The 22,404-nt window shown below is 43.2% G+C and overlaps 1 pseudogene across 3 annotated transcripts in view; it reads left to right on the top strand.

The window, feature by feature from the left end:
* Nucleotides 1–22,404, top strand: part of LOC144132582 (5-hydroxytryptamine receptor 1 pseudogene) — a 122,201-nt pseudogene that overhangs the window by 46,004 nt on the left and 53,793 nt on the right. For all 3 annotated transcript variants that reach the window (XR_013314861.1, XR_013314860.1, XR_013314862.1), the window contains one exon: nt 11,959–12,072. The product of XR_013314861.1 is annotated as a 5-hydroxytryptamine receptor 1 pseudogene, transcript variant X2 (transcript). The remainder of the gene's footprint in view (nt 1–11,958; nt 12,073–22,404) is intronic.

The following is a 22,404-nucleotide window of genomic DNA, read 5'->3' as shown; positions in this document are numbered from 1 at the left end:
GCGATGGTCTAAGAGCATACACCTAGAAATTGGCAATTTTATTTACTTGGTTCGAGAACAACAAACAGGTGGCGCATTATATATGAACCCCAATCAAATAGCACCGACATTTTCATCGCTAAACGCATTCGGCTGGAACAGCACCCACTCGTTTCGCATGTCGAAGAGGAGGACAGAAACACAGTTGTCATGTATTAACGGTCGTGCCAAGCAGGTGACACATCAATCGCCAGTGAAGGCGCTCATCACTTAGCTGAGTCCAAGATCGCAGGAGTTTTTGTCGCCCCGGGTTTAATGCCAGGCCTGGCGCTCTTTATGACGCTTTGTTTCGCTAGGCCCGCTGTTAGGCGCGCCGTATATGCTGTAAATTACATTTCTCATCCAGAATATGTCCCTCCCGCATGCCTTGGCGCTGTGATTCTGTTCGTCGTCATTTCAGAATGAGATCTTTCATTACGGTCACAACAGTGGAAATTTCCTGAAAAAGATGTCGGTGGCAGAAGTTTCGGCGGTAGAAGATGTCATTGGTAGAAGTTTCATCTCACAGCTTTCCTATCCATTGGTTGGCACGAATCCAGAGAACTGCATGGAACGTGACGTGATGAAACGAGACCAATTATATGTTCGGACAATGTTTTTTGACGGAAAGCGCCCAATTTTAGCGGTATTATCGAGTGTTGCCTGCCTCGTGAATGGTTTGAATATGTTTCTCCCAGCTAAGATTCCGGTTTACCGGCGCGCAGATTCAAGGACGAATTTCCAGTCAGCACTCTCATCGGCATACGTGTTTCGCATAGTATGTCGTCTTAAAACCACTTCCGGCGACTGCTGTTGATACCAACATCTTTTGTTGTGAATATATGAGCATATTAGGAACACAAAGAAGAATAAACACACATGCTTCCCCGGCATGAGCGTCGTGAAACAAAATGTATCACTTAGCCCCAAGGTGATGTAACAGGAATAAATATAGCACCTTTAAACCTAATCGCATTAAAACTTCAATTTATATTAATGCTAGCTCAGTTGCTTATTCACATCGTAAAGCTTTATGCGTGGATCGTCGCTGCCTTGCATATGTAATTACGCGGATTGACAGGGGAATTCGCGCGGAATATCTCGGAAATCTAGTCGCCGAGGAGCTTCCGATTAGGATCACCTAGAAATACGGTCGCCTCTAAGCTTTTATTGTAACATGCAGTAATCTGCAGTGACTTTAATATTTGGGAATAAATTTAGCTCAATGGGAAGATTGCCTTCGGCGAGACTCTGCCCCTTTGCTTGCCTAGTCCCATAACCCAACTGCAAAGTCGCTTAAGTGCATTGTCATATGCTGCCTGTTTAAAATATTATGCGCCTAATGTTGTACACCCTGTATATCAGCACGCATAGCGACCAAAGTCGACAATCTGTCTTTTTCTTCAGCGAAGTATACCTCTGGCTTCGGCTTTTACTTTGGAATCTCTCCCTCCTGACCCTCGTTTACTCCAAGGCTATCTGCTTTAATAACTAATTTTTAAATATCCATAAATGACGAGCTCAATTAAAAATGAAATTATTAACTGTCGTTAACGCCGTCACTTAAAAGATAACTCGCTGACTCGGTGTTGTACGAGCGCTGCCAAAGTACGGAGATAAAAGGTTCGTTTGATGAAGGTGTGTTTTTATGTATTTAAGACACATTGACCCAATTAACCGAACAACAACAATTTTATCAACCCATTGCGTACACAACCCCGTCACAAGAGCTTTCTCTAAAATTTCTATATGCCTGGCCGAACGGGGTCCAGACGACCACAGTGGTAAAACTTTTCGACAGCACGCAGTTTTTGGCCCACTTGCGCTCAAATGACAGCGACACAGGTGGCGTTTTAAAATAAAAAAGAATAAGATGGTGGCATTTCCGAGTGTCTTAAAATTTTATAGTTGTGGCTGTAACAAATAAATGCGGTCGTGTAACGTGTTAGTCTTCATTAGATTTCAGATGTGCTCATATGTTCTAGAAACACCGGCGAAAGATGTTCCTTGTTTGCAGCAGTTCATTATTGAACTTGGTTGGGCTCGACCACCGCAGCCTCAATTTTCGTGTATTGCCTCATTAACCCTCCTGAAGGTTTTCAGTTTACGTTGAATGGGAGGTAAGAAACAAACAGCAAATACAACATCGAAAATTTAAAGACTGCGCGCTTTTTGAACTCCGCAAAAATCACGATCACATGGATATATAGCACCCTTATTCGTGTCACTTAGCATATAAGCAGAATGAGGCCCACCTAAGCCTCATGGGCTTGAATGACAACGCCTGGCAGAAAGCGAAAATATAATAACAAGAATAGATCAAAAGAAAGAATGTAAGGAACAATGATCAGACTTTTAAAAAACCTGGCAAAGTGACTTACACGCACTGAAAATCCGAAACACAATATGTACAAAGGTATATCATTGCAGATCCTAAAAGAAATGACAGCGTTAAGTTAAACAACGAGAAGATGACACTTATAGAGCAGGAAGCGACGTAACGACAAAGTGCACACGACACATTCTCTAGCGCACCGATTCTTCGATTTGCATAACTTAAACAGCCGAGGAATATTTCCATAATGACGCCAGCAGAATTGGCTGAACACAGCAGTTTTCTACGGCGTCGATGATAACCAGGCTAATGCCTATGTAGTTTACTCCAGAGAAAACACTTTTACGAGCTATCCAAGTAAAATATATAAATAGGGCTCTCTGTTTCCAAGCTTAATTTGTTAAGAGTTTGGAGGTAAAAATCAGGCCATGTATAATAATTTGAAATCCGGAAATAAATCGGGAGAATCAGCAAGAAATATTCATAATTTGTTTTTTTTTTCAGAGCCTTTTTTTGCAGGAAAAGACAACTTACTAAAAGTGTTCGTTTTGTGCGGTACACAAAATGTTAAATTTCCTGCATAATATTTCAAAAACAACATGTAAATTATATGGTGCACTGAAAACACTGTTCACCAAGTTGGATTTTTTTCACTCCTATTACAATCATTTGAAAAGGGTGGAAGTTTGGAAGAGTCGGTAAGAATCAGGAGTAATGTGGTGCCTAGACCCTATGCACCATTATTTCCTTGCGTAAAATGTCAGTTTCCTAAACTGCACATTGCGTGCATGCAACACCTGTCTGCCTTGTACGCTGACAAAGCAGTCAATTCAACCTCACCGAGGCTATTTTAAACGTGTAAGAGCCTTAGAGCACAACGTCACTAGCGTGGATAGTACTTGATACATGATGCCGAATAAATTGCTGGTCCGAGCCGCATTTGGGCATCTCGCTTCTAAAAGGTACTTCTCTAACATATTCTTTAATTAAGCCACTTCATAAATAACATGCGTTAAGATATGTTTTGAATGACCAATTGAATGAACACTCCTGTCTAATAAGCACAGAATACCTCAAAATTTTTTTGGTGTATCTTCAGCTTTGTTCAACAAAACGTGAGTTCGTTAAGCTATTTCATATATACCTATATCTTAACGAGCGCATCATTCCTTTTGCCCTTGTGTTTACTCTAAAAGGGGCATTTTCGGGGAGAAAAAGGGTTTAACCTGGTTTTTAATAATTGTATGCAGGGTGCAAGAATCAGGTAAAATGAAGTTTTACTCGAAAACAAAGGGCTGTAAATATAATTTGTAAGTCGCTCGCACCTGCACCGCGCCGCGCCTGGCTTCCGCGTTTCCCCGATTAGGCAGCGTTCATAGCCACCTGGGGAGCTCTTTGAGAGCCACGCTGCTGTGAACTTCACGCCCTGATGGCGTTAGCTGAATCCGTGTCTAGCATCGTTAAGCGCACACCACGTTCCCAGGTGGGAGCTTCGGAAACTTTTTTCATTGTCTTTTCACTTCTGTGCTTGTCTACGCGCCTTAGTACCCCCAATGAACATTTTCTGAAAGTCAACTACCCGTACTTGGCCGCAGAAAATGCCTTCATACTCTCCAAGTAAGGATCGATTATTGCGTAAATATAGGGAGAAAGAGAAGTACGACGGCAGGAAGGTTAAAGATAAGATTCGTTTCTTTCAAAGGTTATCGCCTAATAGGAATTTAAATAGCGTTACAAGATGATTATGAGAGATTTTTTTATGGCGCAAGGGCATCTGCGGCCAAAGAGCGCCATGGCACAATGTATTTTTCTTCTTCTCAAGGTGGGGTTGAAGAACCATTTCCCAAGCATTTCAAAGTAAATAAGCGCAGCACCAGACCAGGAGAAAACTTGTGCTCATTTTTTCAGCGATGAGTACCCGTCGCCACTGAGGATCGAACCCCGCACCTGCCGCATGTGAGGCGGATGCTCAGACCACTGGGCCACCACTGCGGCAGCCGTGTTACATGCGTCTCACTATAACTGTGTAGTTTCTTTTCGTGAGTCAGCAGAGCGCTGCTACCGGTATATTGGTTAGTGCTTTACAAAGACACGCTTCATATAATTTTAATGCGAAATCTATCATATCGCTAATGGGCAGGTCTCCTATTTTGAGTGAAGTTCAGAGGTCGAATAAACTCACGAATAATCGTTGTGCGCGGAGTAGTCAATCTAGGCACAGTTCTTTTTTCATCAGAAACGTTTGTGGGGGGAAGCGGTGCGAGCAGTGCTGCAAATAAAACAAGCAACCGACAGATGCGCAGGTAAAACGGCGCATTTAGTTCTGCGGCAACGGGCTGACGCACAATACAGAGGCGAGCGCCATTATGGTGGGCACGAGCGAACTTCGTCATATGTATTTTTCGGTTGTGTCAACTTCCTTGTTGTATCAATAGCAATACATTAAGGAGGACCACACCAGCCAATCCTTATACGCGGTAGAAAACGATTCTGTGAATCTTTATGGCAGTGGTAATATTTGTCCGGTAGTAAAAGAGGTATATGTTGTTGACAAAAATTACATTTCAGTTTTTCCTCGCACTGAATTCAACCTTGTGACATTAAGACCTGAAAGAAATCCGTAACTGTCGTTTGGAAGTGAATGGAAGTGTAGTCTTGCCTCAGGGATCAGCACCTAAAATCATTTAGGATACGCCGCAATTTGCATGTGACAGCGGGGAGTGGTGGAGACACCTAGATTTCAGCTTTATGTTATTTGCTACAGCAATGTTTGTTTTTGGTTAATTTTCCGTCTTCGTAATTATAGCACAGAAATTTTTGAGCAGAATCAAGCTTTGCTGCTGTGAAAATGCGTGCTCTTCCGTATATGGTTGCCAGAGACTTATAGTTATTGATACCTTTACTCCTCGAGATATCCCCGTTTATTGAAGTTTCTTTCAATATTATTTCACTATATTCTCTAGAAATTTTATACAACACCATATGATGCACCAATAGTGCCTTTTAAACGCGATTTAACCTCCAAGGTCCCGAAAAACAGGTCTCAACTTCTAGAAAGTCGTCCTATATAAGTTTTTTTGCATTCACTCTTCACACACCAGTAACTTTACGTCAAACCAACGCGCATGCCAAAAATCGTTAGCAATTATAGCTGCAAGGAGAATAGTTTCAGTCCCAGTAGAGGAATCTAACAGCATCCGGTTAAACCTGCCAACGTGGCTTAAATGCTGCATTGGCTGAGATCTGTCGCTCGTATAAAAACCGAACATCCACAACCAAACACAGTGTGTGTTACGTAGAATAAATACTTGTTATGGCAAGAGGCTCGGTTCTCCAGACATTTATCCCACTTCACAGAGAACATGTGCATCCTAATAAAACGATCACCCCGATCGGCTTTATAACTCCAGTTCGGTGCATGTAGTCGTTCCTGGCGGTAGTGAAACACATGTGAACAAATTTACGTAAGCTAAATGCATATGCCTAATTTATGAACAGTGTAGAAAGCTGTATAATTTCGGAGACAAAATCGTCAGTGTAGCTGAAACGCAAGAAATTAGGAGGCTTTAGAACCCATTGCAATCTGATGGGCATGACTGCCATGCCAGGACAGAATAGGGAATTAGGATCGGGCGCCGCGTGCTGCTAGGCCCCGTTTTTGAGCGCAGAGTGAGGGCAGCATTGAAAGCGGAGGATATGTTAACGCAAAACAAGTCGAACTTTAATTAATTATCGGAGTACCGTCTACAGCTGAGCTCATCGCTTGAGAGGGTATGATGTTTTCAGTCTCAGCTGCAGACTGAAAAAAGCTACGGTTATTAATAAGAATAAGGTCTCTAAAGCTTTCTTTACAGGCGTGGCCATGAATGTAGAAATAGAAAAAAACTCTTTGCTTTGTGCCTGCTTATATTTGTCTCCAGAGAACCATTACTTACATCTCTTAGATTCAAATCAGGCTTAGAGCCTATAAAAGAGCGCTGAGGGTCTTAATGGGCTCGTCTCTTGGAACTTCCAGCACAAGGCAAAATCAGCCGAAATATATTTCAACAGTCGTTAGGCTCGCTTAATGAATTGTGAGGATTTCTGGATTTACTGTCGATATTAAAGTCCAATCAGTAACCTAGCCGTTTCTGTCTGAAATTCTCGCTTTCAGAACGTGCTCTAGCTCTTAGCGCAGTTCGCGTGCTCATTACGAAATTTGGATACTGTAAACGATTGCAGTATTATTTTCACACTAATGAATCATTAGTGAAATAGTTGAATTTATTGTCCTCTTGTCGCATCACAGGAACGGAACATAATGAGCGTTGGAGAACGTCCCTTCTCAGACCCAAGTGACATATTATTGAGGTAATCTTGGATGCCCGTCTTATGAACTAGCCTTTGAGACAGGCGCGTTTCGGTTAAACCACTGTTACGAAAAGGTTACCCGAGTGAATGTGCTCGCACAACTACCATACCCAATTCATGACAATGGAGTTTCAGCTGTTGGTGGAGGTAACCATGCTGCTTGCCGCCAGCTGTTTGGACCGAGTGGCGGCTCTAGAGTGGAGCGAATTGTTCTTATCCAACGATCAGTACAAAGCACACGACCCGAGGCAGGGGGACGTAGAGATGACTGTGACAGCAACCCGCTAATTATCTGCTTTATCCAGTTCCCCTTCATCGGCTTCCACACTTTCCTGTGTTCTATTTACAGCATATGCTCTTTAACTAACAATATTTAAAAAAAAAACGAAAAAAGAGCTGTTTCGCACTCGGACAGCATAATAATATTGGTGTTTCCGGCCTTAAAACGACTTAAAAGTCCTTGCAAAAAAAGAAACGCGGTTCTTGGCTCTACCTGTAGTGTAAGTGTGGCCTGCGTGCTGAAGAAGTGTTGCCTTCATAAATGATGCAACCTGAACACACCGCAGAAACCTGCCGTGCTAGGCGCATAAAGACGCGTCTGCTCCTCAATCTGTTGAGTTCATGTAAAGGCTGAGAGCGACTTGCCAAAGTAAGCGTTTCCTAATGTGTCATCGCTGGAGCTGGCGGATTAGTGGCAGCGCACATCTGATGCCCAAATAGAGTAAAATTATATCGTGCTAGTCTACTTCCGCAGGCGCTGAAACTGATTTGAATGCCTGAAAACTGTGATAGTTGCTAACCAGCTTCCCCTCTCTCAAAAGAAATGATCAGCTCTGGCACAAGCCTATGACGCACATGATTAAGGCACGGGCGCTGCATAAAAGCAGCTCCTCCTCCATAGAGTCCATATCGCTATTCCTGGCATACCAAGCGCCGTTGGGAGTCCCTCTCACTCTTCCAATATTTTTTTTTTCATTTATTTTCTCTGAACGCCTATGCCCACTCATAGGGTGAGGGGGGGGGGACATCACGCAAGAAATGCAAACAACAAAATGCAATAGTAATATAACGACACCTAAAGAGCATCAAAGAATTTAACATAACAAATGTTGAAGCAGTCAGCAATAAGAAATACAATATGTCTTAATTAAAACATGCAAGCATGGGATACAACTTACTCAAAGGCTTTTAAAGAAAAAACCCACAAAGCTTCAAGAATGCGAAACAAACCGGTCAAAAGGTAAATCTTAGGCACCTACACTGTGCAACTATCTATTAGTACAGAAAGAAACTGATCGCGATCTATAGTGTTAACTACAGACTGGGGGAGGGCATTGCATTGTCTTATCGCCGGGTGAAGAAGCGAAAATCTGACTGCGTCTGTTCGCCCAAATGAAGGTTCGATTTTTTATTGTGGTCAAGTCGATGAAATGTGCGCATGGCAGGCCTAATTAGCGGTGCGGAGTAGGGTGTGATGTCAAAATGTAATTTATCAAAAAAGGCAAGGCGTGATACCTTACGGCCACTTTCCAACGTAGAGATGTTAAAGGGGCTGGGAAGGGGGCTCTAAGAAAGTTGCAGCATGCCTGGCATATTGAAGCACGCCGCTTCATGAATAGTGTCCAGCAAAGATTTTTTAAATGCGCTTTGTATAAGCTGATTTATCTGCAGTTAAAATTTGAATTTCAGCGTCTTCGCGACTTTTCCTCTCCTCTCATCACTTTTTGCAAGCTGGAAGGTAGGCGCTCCTTCACCGACCCCCCTCTGGGATCGGAGCTTCCCGACCCTCCGGAGCTAAGCGGCTTATTGGCCGCAGCCAGGATACCTGCGTGACGTCTGAAAAAATCTAACCAATGGCCACCTCTCACCTTGTCTACGCAGATGCGGGGGACGAAGGAGGGTGCGAGCATGAAAAAGTCGCCGGAAGAACTCGCCAACTTCGACGCATGATTGTGGGTCGTCTGCTGCGTGTAGAAGAGTATTATTTGGCTCTGGTCTTCATGGCAACACAGTGCAGTGATTGAGTTAATGTGCTCTCCTCGGAAGGCGTTTCAGAGCCCCTTTAAGGTTCTCTTTTAATACGGTGGCGCTTCAGAAACGCCAGTGCTGATGTACGATAAATCCACTGGCCCTGTTTTGCAGTGACTCTAATTCGTTAATAGGGTACTGGTTTAGTTTGGCTTGGTTTATAGGGGTTTAATGACCCAGAGCGACTCAGGCTATGAGGGACGCCGTAGTGAACGGAAATGTCGACCACCAGGGGTTCTGGTTCTTTAATGTACACTGACATCGCACAGTACACGGGCCTCTAGAATTTCGCTTCCATCAAAATTCGACCGCGGCCGGGATCGAACCCGCGTCTTTCGGGCTAGCAGCCGAGCGCCGTAAACACTCAGCCACCGCGGCCGCTAATAAGGTACTGTTGATGAGGACATCAAATGAATGACGGATGTTCGAGCTTCGGCCTGACCAGCATAGTATATGCAATAAGTTGTGTATCTTTGCTAGCGTTACAAAGTGACCGCGGAATAAAACCAAAAATTTTATTTTTGTCAGTCATAACGTCATTGATATGAGTGCTCCAGAACAGATTAGAAGGTAAATACACTCTTGAGAATTTGAAAGATTTAGCAGACTGTATTTCAGTATTGCTGATGGTGTAGGCATTTGACAAAACGTGACAGCGGGTACTGAAACGCAATGATTAACTTAGTTCTTCTAGTGTTAATAGTCATTTGCCATTCAGAGGACCACCTATCTAATTCAGACGAATCGTTCTTTAACATAACACAGTCAGTGAGATTAGAAATTGGACGGTAAGTTACACCATCATCGGCGGAAAATCTGATTGAAGATGTAATCCTAGATGCAATATCATTATATATGCACATTGTCTAATGTCTTCGCCCACTGCTGAGAGTCGAAGCCACTGGTCGAGCTCACAGAGTCCTGGCGTAAATACCTGTGAGCGGCTGCACGCAACGCTCCCATGTACGTCTAGGGAATTCCGTTTCCTAAGTGCTGGTATCGCTGAAGATGTCAGCAATAACAATGCAGCACAAATATGACCAATTTGATTACCTCTTTTTTGTGACGTTTAGGGGTAACTGAAAAGACACTGGATAGAGCTAGGAAAGGCACTGGGTAACTGGATAAAGCTTTCCAACTTATTTTTCTTTTTCCGGTTTCAGGACTTCGGCGGTTGGCATTCTTGAGGCACCAACATCTTACGAGTAAACATGGTTAAAAGATTTGATCTGACCCTGTCCGCGAAAAGACCCCAATGTATTGCGGTGAGGACTTCAAGAATAGGTAATGAAATTGCCGCAACGTCGGAAAATGAATGTTTGAAGAAAGGCACGCGCTCGAAGAAGTCTTTAGAAAACACCGAAATGTTTATGAACATCAATATTACTATCACCATGAATCTATTGAGTATATTAAAAAGCTTTCCTTTGGAAAACGTACATGGAGAAAAATAATAATTCAAAGAAAGGAATGCGCTCGGCTGGAGAAGATTATAACGTACAACCTTCCCCTTAACCTCATAGCCTAGTGTTTCTTTTTGGCTAAGTTGGTTGAAGGAAACATGATTGTGCGGCGCGCGCTTATATACGACTCAAGTTGTTTTGCTTCATGCACGCAATTTGTTGCGGCAACTGCTTCTACACATGCCTATGTTCCTTAATGAGGTTTCCGGAACATTCACTGAAAGTACCATAGGCTATCCACACGTAGCATAAGAAGCGGATGGTTAATTAGTGTTTTTAGAGCGAAAACTCTAACACGCTAGTCCGGAACAAATTTTCGCTTCGTGTTGCCGGACCCTCGAGCGGAGTAGCAGGTGATTAGCAACGGCGTCCCTAGCAACCGGACCTCCGTCAAGAAACAGGTAGTCGCTGCGCCGAGCTCCGCACTTCGAACGCCACGGAGTAGCTCAGCTGGATCGCGTGGTTAATATGATTACGTCATAGTATAGTAATGAGCAGAAATAGTAGTAAACGTAAGAATGCCCACATGAAATGCAATATTTGAAAGAGGAAGTTTAGTTGAATTCAGTAGCACTAATTAGACAGAATAATTGCGGTAATTAATCTTTTGATGTGTATGCTAGTATAGCAATAGATGTCTACAAGTGCGAAACTCACTTGAACCTTCAGCTTGAAGTTGAAAAAGAATTTAGCATTATGTAAGAATAACTATGGTTGAACGCATGCCGTCATATAAGGAATAACGGAGTGTAAGTCACGTTACTTAGCATGACGTCAGTCGGCACGTTGAAAAGGCGCCTACCGAGGCTGCTCTCGCCACAGACGACGGCAACATGGACGGGAATGAAGACGCAGTCGCTTCGACGAGCTCTGGTCCTGGTAGATGTTCAGGAGGCACTCAGCCTTACAGACGCCAAGCCGCATCTATTTGCCCGACACAACAAAGCTTTCGCTCTCTATCAGGTTCAGCAGTATTTAAAGCGCAGCTGATTTTTCTTTTTTCGAGCATAATATTACGTGCATCAACAAAACGTGACTGCACTGCTATCCCTTCATTAGTTTTTCGGCCCTAGAACCTATTGCGCCTACCATAGGCCGTATTTATGCCTGCATTTTTTTCGCCTTTCTCCGTCTATGAAGGACATACGTGAAGACGCTGGATACCTTCTGGCAGTCGCGTTCCAAGGTTGTAAAGGATCAAATTTACGTTGTAGCTTACATCTTGCATGAAATGTGACTCACGGCGCTTTCTAGAAAAAAAAAACAAAGATATTGATTGGGGCACACGGGCTAATATGGCAACAAGTGCAAGACCAAACGCCATCAAGTCCCGTTTCATTATTTGATTTCAATGTTACTTTTATAAATGAGAATTGCGAAACTCTTAGAGAAACCGCAGGTAGCAGAAAAATTTTGGGAACCGCTGCGGTGGCCTAGTCGTTTCGAGCATCGGCCTCGCATGCGGCAGGTGCACTGTTTGATCCGCAGTGGCATAGGGCAACAAACGGTGATATAACGGGCACACTCTTTCGCCTGGCCTGTTCTCGGCTCTTCTCGGTTGAAAAGATTGGGATATGGGTCGTTCACCGAAACTTGAGTGCACTATAAACAACTTGTTTCATGACACTGTTTTTCAAAAGGTGCCCTTGCGTCACTAAATTAATCGTCATCATCAGTTGCAGTGCACGTAGTGTTCATGCAGTAGTTCAATCCTTAATAGATGGAAAGATGCAATCAAGTGATTCCCGTTGCTTTCTTACGCAGTATGAACCTACAGCGTCGCTTCCTGCTTCCCGATATCGTTAACAGCCAACAAAGGACGCCAGCGCTGCCAGACACCAAATCAAGCGAGGCATAGCGACGTCTCATTTGATAAAAGTAAGTATACATCTTGCAAAAATATATGAAGCGCACTCGGGACAACGGACAAGGAAGACCACACAACACAAGCGCTGACTACTTTTGTTATGTATCCTTTCCTCTGAGACCTGATACATCTGTCACTTTCTACTAACCACATCTGCTGCGAGGCGACGCACATCGACTATACTAGAAAAATGCTACATGTCTAGAGAAGAAACGTTTCTTATGGAATTCCTCAAGTTGCCGAGCCATGACAGTTTAAAAGCATTGCAAGTCCTCAGGAATCTACAGGTCGTCCCGTCGCGAACCGCGTAGAAACACGCAGTTTTTTTTATAAAGAAGCCATGCAACCACAATCTTCAATGAGAAGAGAATCATAATTATTCACTTTGATTCAAATGCTGACGTTTTCATTTACCAGAACGCAATAAACATTCCATAGGTAGGTCTTTTGCGTCTGCGAGTTGCACATTTACTTAGTTTAGGTATGCGGTCTCTTGATGTTTTGTTTTGTGCGCGAATGGACCGTTCCTCCTGAAAAAGATTCCAGCCCAGAACGCGCATTCTCCGAATCAAAACAAAAAGGCAATGACCGACTTCCACGAAACTGTTCCTAATGCCTGTTTAATGTGTACTTCAGCTCTATCTGTTAATTTCATCATTGAGCCTAAATGCATTCCAAAAATAACGACACACATTTGACTGCGCTTGTTAATGGAGATCGAAACTCCTATGTAAATCATTAATGTATCATAATCTCTTCCAATAATAAGGCGGACGATTCATTGGTCGCCTTTGTCGTAGATGATTATTGAATATTTTTTTATACAGACTCAATTCAGTGGTGTTGTTTCCACCGCATAGGTTTATTGTTTTCACATGTTTTGGAGGGGCATTACAGATGCACGCTCCACACACGTATTAGAAGACTCACACTGTGGTTTGTTACCACGTGGTGCTTTTGTAGTTAAGCGAAACACGAAGTGGTGTAAGATCATGCTTTTAAAGTGAACAATATAATTAATATCTCATTGATATCAAAACCAAGTGCATAACGATGTGGCTCGATAATGGAACTCAAGGACTGTGCACAATGACTGCAATAGTCATAAGTATATTTTGTATTTCTCTCAATATCCATCCACAGACAACTGAAACAAGTGCGATGTTGGTGCGCACCTGACGTAAGAAAAAGATTAGAGATTATGGGGCTTAATGTCCCTAAGAGACTCAGGCAATGAGAGACGCCGTAGTGAAGGGCTCCGGAGATTTCGACCACCTGGGGTTCTTTAACGTGCACTGACATCGCACAGTACACGGGCCTCTAGAATTTCGCCTCCATCGAAATTCTACCGCCGCGGCCGGGATCGAACCCGCGTCTTTCGGGCCAGCAGGCGAGCGCCATAACCACTCAGCCACCGCGGCGGCTGACGTAAGAAAAAGATACACGAGTTCCATGCACGCAACAAATTATGACAGTCTTCAAAATAACGGTCGTAAGACAAAAATGCTTTTGCTATGTAATTATGAAACAACGCGACTCTGGTACAGCCGCTGGAACGGTCCTTCGTCGCCGCCTATTGCTCTGAAAAATCACCCTACATAACAAATTTGCATAATGCTTGAATGTGAACATTTCTACCGAGATCTGCTTGCTCGGAAGAAAATGAAAAGAAAACGATTCACAAACTCTCACCCGATTCGCATAACAAGAGAACCGGCGTTTCAGCACCGACTTGGAACCTTTTCTTGGAGGGTTCTCTGCGCAGAGAAATAGAGCACTTTTTACACTTCTTTTTGTCCGCGGCCAAAGTTCAGGAAAAAAATGACAGAGGTTTAAGCCACTTACACTGAATGATGTTGCTGTTTTTAGAGTGGCCCAGGTCAAATCTGGAGATCACCATCTTATTAACCACATTCAAAGTGACCTGGATGTCGATTTTGGGTCAATTCCGAGAAGATTAAATTGCAGCGGTGGGGTGGCCGAAATTTAGAAATGACAAAGTAAAAACTGCCTATCTCAATCTTGTTGGCCAGTAAAGCCTGGATATCGATTTCGGTCCAAACACGAAAAAGTCAAATTCCGGGGTATGCTGGGCCACATTTTGAAGCGGCCCGGGTCATATTCGGAGGTGAACATCGTATTGAACATAGCCAAATTAGCCTGTATATCAACTCAGGTCCAAATCCGTGGTGAAATTTCGGGGGTGGAGGTGGGTCAAATTTTAGGGGTAGGGTGGGCCAATGTTGGTGAAGACCAGGGGGATATTTGGGTACACCATCGCATTGGTTATAATCAAAGCAGGCTTCGGCGACTGACAAGGCTGTTGCTATGAATTTATAAGTCCGAAGGGCGTTTGGGACAAAACGCAAGCCGAAACTCGAGTTTCTTCATTGAATAAAGCTATTGCTTTAGAAGGATTGGCTCCATGTACCTAAGTCACCTCAGTGACGGTGACTTAGCATGCAGAGTTAAATGGATTTCGCAGTGTCGCGAAGCCAATGTAAGTATTCTGGTAGAAGTCAGCCTTTGTACTTTGTGTTTTCCAAGTCGAATCCGCATTCTATTTCCTCGAAATGCCCCAAAACACTGCGCTAGCAATCGACGTTGCCAACACCGTTTTTGTGCTGGAGCAGTATTTATGCAAATTCTTCCATTTCTCCGTTGTAGTCTCACGTATAAGCTTCAGAGCCGTTGGACGCAGAACTACACCGTAATTTTGTGCAAGCTGCATTTTTAAGGTCTTATTGTCGAAGAAGAACGAAACATGACGACGGACATAGGATGTTTTAGGAAACCTTTTCAGCTTACCAGGAGCACTCCTCGACATTATCCTTAGCGAATACGTGACTTTAGAAGTCCAACTTGTTTTTTCAGCTGCTCCCAACACATTTATCCCCATTACCGTGCCTCAGACATTTTATGTACCAGAAGACAGCCATTTAGTATTGCTTTTTATCTAGCTAATGCTGCTTGTCAAAGAATGCAAAGGCTGAAATAGCGATACCGAATATACGAAATCCCATTTGGCGGTCTTTCGGGGCAAAAATAATGTCTTCTCGGTCCATTAGCGAAACCGAAGCACGATTAATCAGCTCTGTTTGCGGTTTGTCGTCGTGGGCAGCAAAAGAAGCGTCGTCCGCAGACCCTTGCCCGGAAATTAAAGACGACCGCGGCTTCCTTACGCCTCGCTTCCAGCGTAATGACTTTCGTCGCAGCTGAGCTGCCTGGTCAGAGAATGGAAATGAGGGCTTCTTTAATGTTACGCTCATGAATCTTTGGAAACGTTCTAGGTAGGCTGGTTGTCTTGCAGTAGCCACAATGTTGAGGAGTTTAGCAAATAAAAAAAGGAGAAATATTTGTAACTGGCTATAAATGGCGATGTGAGACTGAAATCCTTCGAAGCGCGGCTGAAGTAAAAGATTCCGTTTTGCGTGCGTTGCTAGTGGTAGTAACATGACTAGCCCAGTCTGGCAGATCAGTTTATCGTCTGGGAAATCAGTTTATTATTATTCCTTCCTGTAGGCATTGCCTACAGGAAGGCACATTTCCCGGTCCACTTCAATTTCGTGGCTCAGACACTTTCCTCTAGCAGGCTTTTAGAAATGAAAGGAAGCGCGGGAACATGAGACTTAGTTGCAGAATGTTTTCTGCAACATCGTTTATACTATAGATTTTTGCAGACAGTTAGTGCTGTGAAAAATATCGGCTTTGCCCAGCGTCACAACTTAAACGAAAGGAAGCGACGCTTTCGATCGTCATGTCTTCGCACACGTCCGACAAACGAGAACAACTGCTGGGGCGGATGTGGCGAGTAATTAAAGAATCACATGCTAAACAAGCAAATAGTATTCGGAAGCATGAGAAGCTTTGAAAAATTTTTATGTTAAGCAGCAACGACAAAAAAATAGGTATCCAATTGTATTGTATGCTAATCATTTGAAAAAAAAATAACATGTACTAGGAAGTGGTAACTCCCCTAGACCACGACTGTTACGTTCGGTACTGTACTGGGCTACCACAGCGGTGGCCTAGTGGTCCGAGCATGCGCCTCGCATGTTGGAGGTGCGGGATTCGATTTGCAGTGCCGCGGGGTATTCAGCGGTGGTACAATGGGTGCAAGCTTTCCCCAGGTATGGTGCTCGGATTATTTTGGGTAAAATTCTTGGGAAATGGGTGGTTGAACCCACCACAATTAGGATAAAATACCTTGTGCCATGTTGGGCTTTGGCCACAGATGCCCTTGCGCCAAAAACATCCATCTTAATCAATATCTTCATGTACTGGGATATGGCGATGGCGGTCTTCTCGCTACATTTGACGGTACATGCCTGATAAATTGTACCATCTACGTTCTTGCTCACCGGCGCCATTTGCAACCCTAGTGAACGTAATATGCTCAGTATTAGACCTGAAAGACTTAGTGGACCATGGTTAAAGAGATATAGAGGTAGTTGTGGTGAGGCTTCCATTCGGGAAATTCTGATTGATGGCAATTAACGGTAAGGGATCAAGGTGCTTATGGCGTAAAGAGGCCAAAAGTTCACGACTAGAACACGATGCGTGCCTTGGCTCTGCGTGTCAAAGCAGGATGATCCGCTACGTAGGGTTCTGTGCTGCAACCGTTCTTGCGTAACTGCGCTTGGGGAAGAAGCCCCATGGTCCCTAGCACAGGGATGTTTTATCTCAGAATCGTTACACTGCAGGGTTGTGCTCACGGGCTTCGGAGAACATTCGGAGGCTAGCAGCAGCAAGACGAAGAAGACTTGGTTCTTGCCAAATGCCTGGAAAGATGCCTGTCTGTTGAGTAAACGCGTTCGCTGTAGCTATGCCAATGCCCGTAAATTTGAGCTGCATACCATTTTCCTTTAGTCGACTTCCCACCCCTGCAGATCATCTTGCAGGGAGATAATCACAGAAGTCTCCACGGGCTTGCCACCTGTGTTTACGCTCTCAAGAGAAAAAATTAAAACATGAAATAAAAAGTGAACAGAGTGTTCCTTCCCTCCAGTTCTAGACAGTTGGTGGTTCGTAATTTTTGTTTTGTTTTCAGCTATAGTGTCCTAAAATTCATTTACCTTTCCTGGAGTCTGTTTATCACTTTCTATGGTTAACTGCCGAAGCCTGGTCGCTTGCTTTCCTCAAATTTTATTTCATATTTGCCTCAATGTATTGCTCCGGAAAAAAATGTCATAGATAGTATGCTTGCTCATCTGTTGGGTCTGAGCACGAACTGCCTTCTTGAAGCAATGGACTAGGGGCCGACTTACCTAAGTATCACGCAAACAACAACGGTTTGTGACCTGCTGGTGCCCTTAACTTTGGTAATCATGATCAACCGGAGGGTGGCAATGAATACGCTGCCGCTCATGGAGTGGCGGTCAACTTCGACGCTTCAGCCCCTTATCTGATAGTGTTGGCAAGAAATTTACGTATAAGGTGCTTTAGCGAAAAATCGAACGAAGGTAGGAATAAACGCTAAGTTTTAATATATCGTGTATGTGCTACTTTCCTAGTAGCAGTACCCTCAAATTAACAACCTTTCATGTTGCCATCAATCTTCGCCGGCTAGATGGAGGTACCTTCAGTGCCATATAAAACACGACAACACAAGAACTCAAAAATATTTCCTGCAGAAGGGATACAGGCTGGGTCCCTTGAAACTTCAAAGCAACGGACTCCGCGAAATTGATGCGAACATCAAGTAAAATTGTTCATTGCTGTTCAGGTAAAACTTGGTCGTTTTTCTACTCCACTTTTTATTTTCTTTTTGGCGTTTGATAGCACGCTCACTGCACCGCGCCTGCTCAGAGCCCAGCGCAAAAGAACGCTAGCAAACCATATATCTTCCTTCACCTAAGAGCTTTGTCTCACGCGCGTATCTATTATGTATTGGTGCACTTGACTGTTACATAGCCGCTTCGGTGGCTCATTGGTGAACACACTCCCCTAGTAAGCAGGCGGACGCAGGTTGTCTCGCGGCCGCGGTGACGTTTTGATGGAGGCAGAACTCTGTAGGCGCCCGCGTGCTCTGAGATGTAAGTTCACGGTAAATTGTTTAGATGGACAAATTATTCCGGAGCTTTCCCCAACGACAGGTCTTTACCAGCTTTTAACCTTTCTCTCTGCTCGTGAAAACAAAACAAAAAAAGCTGCACCTCTCTTCGCCTTCACAGCATTTTTCTCTTGTATTCTTAGTGGTTGCAATGCTCAGTCCTTTTTCACACCGACAACTGCAGCAGCTAAGCGCTACAGACAAGTTCGGGGTCAGGCTGAAGCCACCAGTGTAAAGTGTTTAAAATGCAGTTCAGACTTAACGGCGGTTGAGAATGGCATTTCTGGGCAATGGAAGGGGCGGTACTACTGAACCGAGAATTCAGGGTTAAATGATCCACGATATTCTTCCTAATGTCCTCGCTAAAAGAGAACCGCGCTCTCATTTACCGAATGATTAAGCAGTTCATAACTATGTAACTCTTTCATTTGAAAGCCACACTAAGCAAGGCATTAATTAATCAGGGTGTATAAATGCAGCGCCCCTGCGGCGAAGATGAAAAGAGATAATGATGCCGACGGAAGTCCAGTAACTCGTTAATTAAAGAAGCGTTAATGATAATGTCTGAATCCATTAGCATTTCCACGTTGCGGAGCCCCATCTTTTACTTTTGTACCCCGTCCTTGCAGCGTTTTGTTACCGTTAGAGTACGCCATTGTGGTTGCCTCAGTCGTTTAGGGTAAGCTTTCGGTTTCTTTAGACCTTTTTTTTTATTGCTTCCGCTTCTATACGCATCGAAATTTCATTACTGGGCAGAGTGGAAGGCAAAGCAGATATGGACTAGGGAAAGTACTGGTACATAATTGCAACACACAAAACTGCCATATTAGCCTTTGCGAACAGATTCTGTGACCGGTGATTATTTCAGTATTGCGAAAATGGTTTGGTAAAGTTATCTGCCGAAGGAATAAAGTCAAGACTCAATAGCTCTTTTATGAACCCTTGGTTTAAATCAGTAAACAAGAAAATATGGCCCAGCATCTGTGATTCGTTTGAAGTTTATTGAAAAGGTAAACTTTTTTGGAACGAATTAGACAAATGTTGTGAATTTTGTTATTGAGCCCACAGGATATACATGGTTTCAGAGTATAATTTTGATGCGGCATAAAGCTGTTTACGCCCCACCTCTAGATATGATGTAAAGGCATCATATCTATAGGAGCTGCGTAAAGAGCTTTCCTTTTTCAGTGTCATTCAGTTAGCGTAACATTTACAGTACGATTTTACTTGCCTGTTGCGGATCATATACTATGTGATTATCAGCGGTGTAGTACATCAGAATACAGTTAAGGCGTGATAACCAGCAGGCTGGATATATTGAATAGTTAACTTCAAAATATTGTTTTGAACTGTAGCTTTTTAACTACGTATAAAAATAATTAAGACACATTATTATTGAAAGACGTGTATCCCACGCTAATATTAACATTAATTTGAGTAATTTGGAAAACGTGGTTACCCTCGGCGCTGTGGCCCAACAAATTTTGGATATTTCGACGAGTTATGTGCACTTGAGGGGTTGGTTCTGTGCAAGTGTGTCAAAAACTTCTTATGTATTTTTCATTGATGTAGCACAAATTTTTAGCTCCCAATTAGCATAAATAATGGCTACTTGATTTTTCCTAGCACGAGCGGCAGATTCCACTTGGCAACTTAAAATTGTTCGTTTACAGACATCTCTTTAGAATGGAATGGCAGCGCAGGATTAACATTTCTTGGGTTTATTCAGGAAATATTTATAAATAATACTTAAAGAACATTGGAACCATGATGAAGGTGTGACGGCAGCTCCGTCGAGCAAATGCCTTTGAGGGCTTCCAAAATATCTGTGGGCGAAAACGTCCGTCGGAACTCGTTATCGGTTACTGCTTTGTATTGCTGAGCTTCTTCTATACGACATGTAGTATATAATCCAGGCACAGACGAATGACCGTTAGCGTTGAAAACGAATTTATAGCGCGGGATATCGTGTGGCCTATGGATAGAACAGTTTGTAGTGCTGAATGAGTTGAGCCCCATTTGTTCGCTAGAACAAAAAAAAATTGGATGCTATTGTAACAAGACATCGTTACTGGCGTTCTGAACAGCGAAACTCTCTTCGAAAGCAAAAATAAAGCGAAGCGTTCTTGCCAAGCCGCCAACCTTACTGTGTTAAGCCACATTAATTTGATGAAAATCACGAACCACGGGATAAAAGTGAAAGAAAGATATTCTCACTTTGAAAACGTTTTTGCTCATCGAAGCCACTGACTAAAAGCAACACGCACTAAGCATGAATATTTTTGTTATGGAGATGATAATGTGACGGAACATATTTATGCAAGGGCAACCTAATAAACATGCTAAATACGTCTGTTGAAAGCCAGATGTAGAAAAGTGGAACACTGCCAAGAAACTGCGGCGCCGCTTCGCAGTCGATAAACCCTTTCCAAAACGCAACTGAAAGACACCCGACTTTTCACCGCTACTCCCGCATTTCGTAGAACGCTTTCCCTCCACTTCGTGTGGGCCTCTTGAAAGGCGATAAATTTTACGCTCCTTCGAGTCCGCTATTTTCGCAGTGCTAACGGAGGGTATCTCGCTTGCCGTAACGGGCCAGCGGTTTTCACGTCCATTTCGTTTTGCTTACCCAAACCCTTCCTGGCTCTCTTCCAGAGAATTATACAAGTAAAAACAAAAACAAGAAATAAACGCGGCCAAAGACAACGTAGGAGACGACAGTTCCCGCTTCGCGTATATCTTCGCGAGCACAAACCCTAGGCTTCGAACAACCGCTTTCGTAGTCCTCTTGTGCCTTACGAAGGCGTGGTCTCACGTGGACGCCGAACCGCGCTCCGGTATAATGTATGGAAAGTGTAGCGGAATTATTCTATTTTACTCAAATACTGAACGGTCAGAATTTTCTCTACTTCATTCATTTAGCGTTGGTAAGTGCTGATGCGTTGAAAAAATTATTGGAAATCGTTTAGAAATTTTCTATTGCGCCTGATTCAATTGAGTGTTCGATCTTGATACACGATTCAAAATATGTAGCGCATAATGAGTCTCGGTCCGAACCGCGCCGAACCGCGCTCCTGTATAACGTATGGCAAAGTATCGCGGAATTATTCTATTTTACTCAAGATATTGAACGGCCAGAATTTTTTCTTCTTCATTCATTGACCGTTGATAAATGCTGATGCAATGAAAAAACTTATTGGAAATCGTCTAGGAATTTTCTATTGCGCCTGATTCAATTGATCGTTCTATCTTGATACACGATTCAAAATATGTCGCGCATAATGAACCTTGGGCCGGATATCGATCTAGCGGTGCTGACAGGAATTTCATCAGGTTCTTGTGAAGCACATATGGGCACATTGCGAAGCATAGACTAGCCGCACTCATCAAGGCAATTGCAATGGTATGAGAAAGACTAATGAGAGGCAAAAGCTTGAGCGCGTGGGCGAGGGGTAAGAGAATTCAAGAAAAGAGGGCGCTGGATCGCCGCTGAATATAAAAGGAAAATAAAAACAATAGAAGGGCAGGATTTATTGCACTCCCCACACATCTAGAAGTGCGATTCTTATGCAGTACCAAAATAGAAAGGACAGTCTAAATGGTATAATTGAGAATTCCCCTTATGTAGACAATTTTTGCACCGCATTTTTTATTGTATATTAGGCCACCAATTCCGCAATTACTGCCCAGAACAGACTTAATTTTAAAGATTGGGTATCCCCGTACCAGAAATCTCATGATCTGCAGAAGAATTTTAAAACGAAGCGAAAAACGCTCAAGGTCGACTTATCCTTTCAACTTTCGGTAAAATATCTTGGACTACTTATCCATGATTTAATCAAAGTAATATGACAGAATCTGTGCTTTTCATTCTACCTACAAATCTTGGAAAAAAATAAAGACAAGAAATAGCACCAATAATCTTGATTGCAACTCTACACAATGCATTTTTTTTTTGCAATAAGACATGTAAAGCACAGCTTTCACCATTTCGCACAACCGCACTGCGGCAGGATGAGACACTAAAATGAAATCGATGAGGCATTCCGCATCTCAAATCTTTTCGCTTCAAATGAAAGAAAAATTTAAAAAGACACAAATACTAAACAAGTGGAAAGTTGAAATTGCATACGCAAATAAACGCGCCAGTATTCCCGCTGACAGCTAAGAAATATCCCTTCGTGTTCGCTGGAATTAATTGCGAACGCCCAAAATTTATGAACAGAACGCGAGTATCGTAAAATTAAAATACAAAAGTGACCGAGTTCGCTTTATCTCCACACAATTTGAA

This window comes from Amblyomma americanum, chromosome 5 (genome assembly GCF_052857255.1).
Source record: "Amblyomma americanum isolate KBUSLIRL-KWMA chromosome 5, ASM5285725v1, whole genome shotgun sequence".
NCBI lineage: Eukaryota > Metazoa > Arthropoda > Arachnida > Ixodida > Ixodidae > Amblyomma > Amblyomma americanum.
The sequence above is the reverse complement of the archived record's forward strand: the minus strand, read 5'-3'. Positions and strand labels throughout refer to the sequence as shown.